Source organism: Meleagris gallopavo, chromosome 6 (genome assembly GCF_000146605.3).
Source record: "Meleagris gallopavo isolate NT-WF06-2002-E0010 breed Aviagen turkey brand Nicholas breeding stock chromosome 6, Turkey_5.1, whole genome shotgun sequence".
In the NCBI taxonomy this organism is placed as follows: Eukaryota; Metazoa; Chordata; class Aves; order Galliformes; family Phasianidae; genus Meleagris; species Meleagris gallopavo.
In genome coordinates, this window is record NC_015016.2 from 3773123 (window position 1) to 3781073 (window position 7951).

The 7951-nt window shown below is 43.8% G+C and overlaps 1 protein-coding gene across 4 annotated transcripts in view; it reads left to right on the plus strand.

Moving 5' to 3' along the window:
* The window catches only part of CRHR2 (corticotropin releasing hormone receptor 2), a 126970-nt gene that overhangs the window by 52945 nt on the left and 66074 nt on the right, over positions 1–7951 (plus strand). The gene's annotated exons all lie outside the window — the stretch shown is intronic.

Genomic DNA, 7951 nt, shown 5'->3' on the forward strand with positions numbered 1-7951 from the left:
CCACTGATTGATCACCTGAGGCAAGGACTAGGTCAGCCCTGGGAGCACAGGAGAAGGCAATTCACCTGTATGACCAGAAGACTCCACCTCTCCTAGGCCCTATTTAAGGGCTGACTACCACTGAGGAGGAATCTCTTTCTGGAGATCCCTCCTTTTTGGAGGTATTATAAATACAGGTATTTCTTCCTTGATTGTTTCTTTTGCACCACAATAAGCTTTCCAACTATAACACCTGTAAAGTACCATCCTAACCACTTCTTATTGAAGTCAGATTAGACCTGTTTGCACGCAGCGTTGTGTTGTCTTTTAATGCTGAAAAGGAATCTTAACAAAAGAAAATCCATCTGTAAACACTTCAGACTATAGGGCAGCTTGTATGACTGTGCAAGAAGATTAGTCCCTTTCAAATCTTTAGTCTCAAAATATTCTTCACAGAATAAATCTATCAAGCATCTGTTTCATTAGAGATGTGCATCTTTCTTTCCAGAATTTACCTACAAACTCTGAGAGCAATTGTAAAGGCAGACATCAATCACAGAATGGCTTCGGTTGGAAGGGATCCCAAGGATCATCACGTTCCAACTCCACTACACGGGCAGGGTTGCCAACCTTCAGACCTGATACTCGATCAGTTTGCTCAGGGCCCCATCCAACCTGGCCTTGAACACCTCCAGTGACAGAGCATCCACAGCCTCCCTGGGCGGCCTATCAAAGAAAAAAACTCTGACATCACCTTTTCCACATTAAATATATAAGGCAGTAGTAGCTCAGTGTTATTTGGGAAGTGAAATCCAAGTTGTGCTGCTCAGAAAAGCATTAGAAATTAAAGACACTCTTCACGCTCTTTGCATTCTTTGAAATGTGGTGCAGTTTGTCTGTCCATTCACGCATTTTGTCTTTTCTCCAGTGCAGTTGTTTTGGCAAGCTTGGGTTTTGTGGTTCAGGACCAGAATATGAATTAAACAGTCCTCATTTGAATGCCCAGTGTTTAAATAGTGCACACTCCATTTGCTCTCTGGAGCAATTCCACAGTTGAAGTGGAAAGGGCACTGGGAATAAATCTATCTCGATGAAGGAAATTTAATTTGTGAGTACTCAGTGATGTTGTACTTTTCAGAAGAGAAAAATCTTTTACCAAGGAAAGCAGTAAGTGTAGAAATGGGAGAATGTGGAGTAAATGGAAGCACATGGTGAGCACTAAACATTTCTCCTAGATGGGTTAGCACTTTCTGACATATATAGATCTTCTAGTTCTCTTTGCAAGGAAATGATAAATCTTTTTAAAGTCACTTTTTTGTTATTTTTGTTTTGCTTTGAGTGTTCTAAAAATCCTCTTCTTGCATTCTCAACTGTAAGCAAGCAGTCTTCGTGTCTGTCTCCCATGTCAACATGACAGGAAATCTGCAGTTGATTAAAGAGCAATCAAATCAGCTGCTGAATGAGAGGAGCTCTCCATGGCTTCCTGCCTTATGGTCCCTTTGTGCAGTTATATGTATTACACTTCAAATATGATCGTGCATCACCAAATCTTTTTTTTCTTCTCTGAACACGTAGAGCATTTTCTCCCACCCTACATTCTTGGCTGATGTCCTTGCTGGATTTGCCATTGGCATAAGGGTAGTGCTGTGCTGAGATGCCTGCCTTGCTCTCCTCACCTCTTCCTTTCCTTTCCCAGTGCTTCATTGGTGCTTATGCTGTCCTTTGGGAAGGCGGTGCATAAACCTGTGGCTGGTGAGACATATCTGTGTTTTGAAAGCCTCAGTTCTAGAGCTGAAGAGAAGGCTTTATATAGTCAGCCTGGGGAGAAGGAAGGCATGGGTGTGATAGGAGGAAGTTTTTCACTCAGAGGGTGGTGGAGGCACTGGAACAGGTTGCCCAAGGAGGCTGTGGATGCCCCATCCCTGGAGGCATTCAAGGCCAGGCTGGATGTGGCTCTGGGCAGCCTGGTCTGCTGGTTGGCGACCCTGCACATAGCAGGGGGTTGGAACTGGATGAGCATTGTGGTCCTTTTCAACCCAGGCCATTCTATGAGTCTATGATAGGATTCTATGATATGCAGAGACAAGTTTTCCTTTTCCTTAACATAGTCACCTTTCCCTCTTGGTTGGAACAAGATCCTGAGCAATCTCAGAAACGGAAGAGGAGCTTTAGTGTTCTAGGACATGAGTGTGATGGCTTAGAAACCAGCACAGACAGGCTTGGGATGTTGAGCACACTTACAGTATCCACCCTCCTATTTGCACAGTGTGCAGTTTTTTGTGTCTGTAAGAGATGATTTGGTATTTCCATCCATTTCCTTGCAGGTCTGGAACTACGGGGGGGGTCAAAAGGCAGTAGAGACCCCATGGCAATTGAAGTTTTTGCATTAAACGGCTGCCCAGATGATTTTGTATTACCTTGACTCCTCTGAATCATAAATTGGCTTAAGTTAGAAGGGACCTCAAAGATCATCCAGCTCCAATACAATGACTTCTCCGTAGAAAGAACAGTCCTTCTTGGGGCGGGCTGCCAAGAGGAGGCACTTCTCAGGGCTGAGCATCACTATAAGGATGTCTCACAGCCTGCTTTGAAACCCCGACCCTTTTCACAGCAGGGTTTTATGGAATTGTGTTACAGACAGCCATAAAATCACATATATGTGGGTCTGGTGTGGCGACATGGGAACTGCCACGCAACAATTATCAATCTGTGGTGAACCTCCAGCCAACTAAAGTGAGATGTGTCGGAGATTGCCTACCAATCACTCTTAGTCAAAATGAGCTCGGGCTTTTAAGACCCATCAGAAAGCACAGCCAAAAAACGAAGCTGCTGAAATGCTTTTCTTAGGCTGTCACAGCATGTGCTGACAGAACCCACTGTATGCTACAAAATTAGAAGAGATTTTTAAATCTCCCCTCTCCCTCCCATGCCATTTCAAACCCCCAAAGAGATAATAATTATCAGCTGATAAGAAAGCACCTTCCCACATAACAGCAGGTTTTCCAGATGACGGATGCATTGTGTTAATAAGGTTATGTCAGGGGAACAGCCTCTCTTCCTCTTTTCCCATCTGCCTGAGCTTGTTACAGATTAATCATGGCTTCCTGGCCAACATGTGGTCGCTCAGCAAATTGTGCATGTGGGCATTTCATATAAGCGGAAAGTTCATTAGGGTGGGAGCTAGGAGATGCCTTGGGGAGCTGCACCAGCAGAGAAAGAGAGCACTGCCGACAGCCCCATCTTGCACTCGGAATGCCAAACACACATCTTAGATCCCCCTTTTCTGAGTCAGAAGGAGTTGTGTCCATGAAAACAACCCCCCACAAAACAATGTGGTCTTTTGCAGTCCCCTCTTAGAACAGAGCTTTATCACTTCGTTTGTGCTATCACTTGCAAATTGAGTAATTCTGTGCTACCTCTCCAGTACTAGTGAATGTTAGATGAATCAGGAACCTAACAGAAATTATATTTCCACTTAAGGTTTTTATACATACTGTCCTAGAGGATGGGATAGGAACATGATTCATGTTTCGTGCTACACTGTAGGGAAAACATGCAAATATGTCAGTGTTTACAGCTATGGAAGCAATGATATAAGGCATAGGAAGGGGAGCCCTGGGTAGTTTAGAAGTTGGGCATTCAAATTCAGGATCTAACGATTAGATGTGTTAGCAACATAACACATAGCGCATTTTTAAAGTCAGCTGGTGCCTGCCTCTCTTCTTACCAGGTGAAACATCTCTGGACACAGTGTTCCCTGTAGCAGTGCTGTGCTCGGTTTGTGTTATTTATTCAATGGACCTTTTGGAACTGGATTCAGGGGTGATCATGGAAAAGCTGGTAGACAGAGAGGCAAAACTGGAGCTCAAGCCCGGTGCTCTTTAACACAATTTCTTTAACAAATTTTTCTCCATTCCTCTTTGAAAAGAAAGAAGAAAGATGTGAGGTGGGTGTTGCTTTTCTCCTGCCAAGTGTTTTCATGAATTTGTTCTCAAACCTTCCTTATCCTGCTCCCCAGTGGGAGAAGGGAGGCATTTATAGGGAAAAACAATCAACAGAAAGCAAAGTGCTATTATTAGGTGTAATAGGTCTTCAAGACTTAGAATTACTGTTGTATTTCCCTCTGTCTGCAGGGACTTTGCCTTCTTATTTCCAACAAACCTGATCTGCACCAGCTTATAGGAGCTGTTTATATCCTGTCACATCAGCACTCATCTCAGCAATCAAAATTCAAGCCCTTGGTCTTGAGTTTTTAGCTCAACCTGCGGGATGGTGGGGTTAGGAGGGATTTTGTATTATTGAGAATCAAGTTGTCTTCACAGAAATTGGGACAACTTGCCCATTCTTACCCCTTTTGAAGTTATATTTTTAGGAAGAAGGCTGTGGCTCAGCAGAATGGGCTGGCCCGTATCTGCTGAGAAGCACCTGGAGTTTTTAAGCTCTGGTATCACAGTTAGTTATGAAAGCTGGTAGGCACAACTTTGACAAATCAACATCTGTACCATGCCTGCACTGAGGAGAAAGGAGTGAGAGATCAGTAGGATGGAGCTTCACTGCCCGTCAGCGTTACACCAGCCCACGTGTAAGTGTAACAGGATCTGTCTGATCAACCTGGAAGACTGGAATTTTCTAAGAGGAGATGATTCTTATAAAATACTAGATTATGATCCAGACAACAGTCTGAAATGAATACATTGGAACACTGGAATACACACTGGAACAGGTTGCCCAAGGAGGCTGTGGATGCCGCATCCCTGCAGGCATTCAAGGCCAGGCTGGATGTGGCTCTGGGCAGCCTGGTCTGCTGGTTGGTGACCCTGCACATAGCAGGGGGTTGGAACTGGATGATCATTGTGCTCCTTTTCAACCCAGGCCATTCTGTGATTCTATGAATAGGCAGCCAACAATAAAAATCCCTGCAAAGCTGCACAACTGTTCAGATAAACATTCCTGACAGACAAAACCCAAATGCTGACAGTGTGGTAGTCAGGTGTTGCAGATCCTGGCACACGTTGTCTCCTGGCTGAGGACAAGTCCACCTTCAGGCTGCTTTCCCCTCTCTCCTACTGCTGTGCTAATCAGATCATAGTGCTTCTTAATTCCACTGTGCTTTATCTGTGGGTAATAAAGCACAGTTACACCTCTTCTTGTTGTCACTGCCATTTCTCAATGCGTTCAGTAATTACGGCAAGTGACTAATTGAATTCTGAATTTCAGCTACGAGGCAATTATTATAAAGTTCAAATATTATTATCGGTCCTGATAGCATCCCAGAAGGGAGCTTCATAGCTCTGTGCTCTCCAAGTTGATCAAGCTGAGAAACAAGCTGGGCTTCAGCCCTGGTAATGATATCTCTCCTCCCAGTTTGTTGCTTTGCAGTGACTCAGACCCACCACAGAATGAGGGGAGAACCAATGGCCTGTTGGACTGACCAACAGCGAGAACTTTTTCTTAGATAAAGCCTTCTCACGTTTTCTGTGTATCTCTATACATGGATCTTCCCACATACTTGTAGTAATTTGTGTGTGACCCCGATGAGCACTACTTGGATAATAGCCTTCCTTAGAACAACTAAATCATCCAGATTTCAAGTGTGAGAAGCTTTTAGAAGAGGCGTAGGAGTGGTTGTTCCACATCTAATGGCAGCTCTGTTCAGGACAGCTACACGAAGTGAACAGCCACTGGTCTGCTGAGTCTCTGCATGCCCTGTGGTGACTGCAGTCCCTAGGGATCAACTTGCTTGCTTAAACATAAGATTAGAGTTCTGTCTGTGATGTCCTTGACTGAGGACAAGGAGTCATCAGGAGCCTTGATGTCCATGCCTTGGACACCATGGGACGTCTTGAATAGAACTTGATGTCCATCTAGCAGTGTGTACGTGATGACCTCCCCTTGCAGATGGGCAATTGTAGAATTGAATAATGATTATTTTGCCGAGTGATTAATAGGTGTTGTAAGCAGGGATGACAAAGCAGTTTCCAGGCTAGTTCCTGAGTCATGCTTCTAAGGAGTGATTGTTTTGGGAAAGGACAACTGGTTTAACACCATTCACACCTCAGTCCTGAACCAGCTCCAAATGAGGATGTAAAGAGACAGAATGTACACTGTATTGGAGATGTCCTTTATTGCACAGGTTTTGTTAACCTCGGATGAGTCAAAGAAGTGAAAAGTTCTGAAAGATGTGTTTATATTTCCCGAGAAGAACTGTGTGGCATTGATTGGAAGGGAATTGGAAAGTCAAAAAGAACGTGTACTTTGTTTTCCATTATTTCATATTCGCAGGAATTTCATGGATCAAAGATATATAGTGCCACGTTTCTGAGTGCTTTGTGCAGTTTATTCCGTGGGGTCTGTCTTAATGTGTTGGTAAGGGTATATTTGCAGGCAGGCAGCCCCAGCCTAGGACAAGAGCGAGCAGAGCAGAGGTCCATCAGCATCAGAAACTCTGAACTGAGATGATGTTGTTTAGACTGTAAACTTTATCAGTATGTCTCATGGGCCTCGGGTTGGAAATCTGGAGATTTGTTTTCTGAAGTGAAGAAGTCTGGAGGATTTCTAAACTCCTTAAAAGTTCCTTTCCTGACTTTGCTTTTTGACACGTTGTGTGACCTGGGTGAATCACTTGAGCTCTGTAGCAGATAAGAAATCAATACAGAAAGTGAGCATCATTAGACTGCTTGAGTTTCTTGTAAAGCATTTTAGAATTTCTGGCAAAGGAAAACAATAGAAAGCTGAGCAGCGGTTCTGATGTGCTTTCAAGCCTGGAGAAACATCAGATTGGTGGGCGGATAAAGCTGAGGTCAGACATATTTTTCTAGGGGAACATTCATTGCCTGAAGTACTATTTGTCTGCCTTCCAACCCCCACCTGTAAGTGCATAAGCATTCAAGATCAATATCAAAAAAAAAAACCCAAAATGACAGTATGATATCTGCAAACACCCCTTTGTACAAAGGCTGGCTCTCAGGATGGTGTTTGCTGGCATACAGAACAATAAGTGTTGGTCGGATAACTCTTCTTTCCTCTCCTTATTTTTGTCTGAATGTCTCCTTCACACACAAATGAAGTATGTGGAGAGATGTTTTTCTTTTCACTCTCACGCACATCTGAGTGCTGTTACAATTGCATCCAAGTGCTACCACTGTCACTTCTGGTTTCTAGAAATAGCAAGCAGCAGACTGATGCTCAGTGAAGCCTACCTGGCTCCAGCTTGTCACTGCAACATTCAGAAGAAACCCATCACACGTCTCAGGTGGGAAGGATGCACATGAATAAATAATTCATTGCTCATGATTCAGTCCCTATCTTTAGAGGCTTGCTGTTTTTCTGGGACTTTGAAAAAGGGCTAAGAATAGCATACACATGTAGTGACATATCCTTTATACAACACAGCTTTGTTTTCTGTCTCATTGGATCCTATGAGATCTGAGCAGTCAATGTGAGGAGCTTCTGTCATAGACTCATAGAACGGCCTGGGTTGAAAAGGACCACAATGCTCATCCAGTCCCAACCCCCTGCTGTGTGCAGGGTCACCAACCAGCAGCCCAGGCTGCCCAGAGCCACATCCAGCCTGGCCTTGAATGCCTGCAGGGATGGGGCATCCACAGCCTCCTTGGGCAACCTGTTCCAGTGCCTCACCACCCTCTGTGTGAGAAAATTCCTCCTAATATCCAACCTAAACCTCCCCTGTCTCAATTTAAAACCATTCCCCTTTGTCCTATCACTATCCACCCTCATAAACAGTCGTGCCTCCTCCTGTTTATATGCTTCCTTCAAGTATTGGAAGGCCACAATGAGGTCTCCCCTATCATGAAGTTGCTTTTGTTTTTATTGTTTATCACAGTGGATAAGCACCTAAGAAAAAGTTCTGCTTGATACCAAGTGAAATGTCTTCTATTAAACACGGTTTTAAATTGAATAAAAATTATTTAGAGATGGAAGCTCTAACTAAAAGTGAAATAGAACTTTTTTT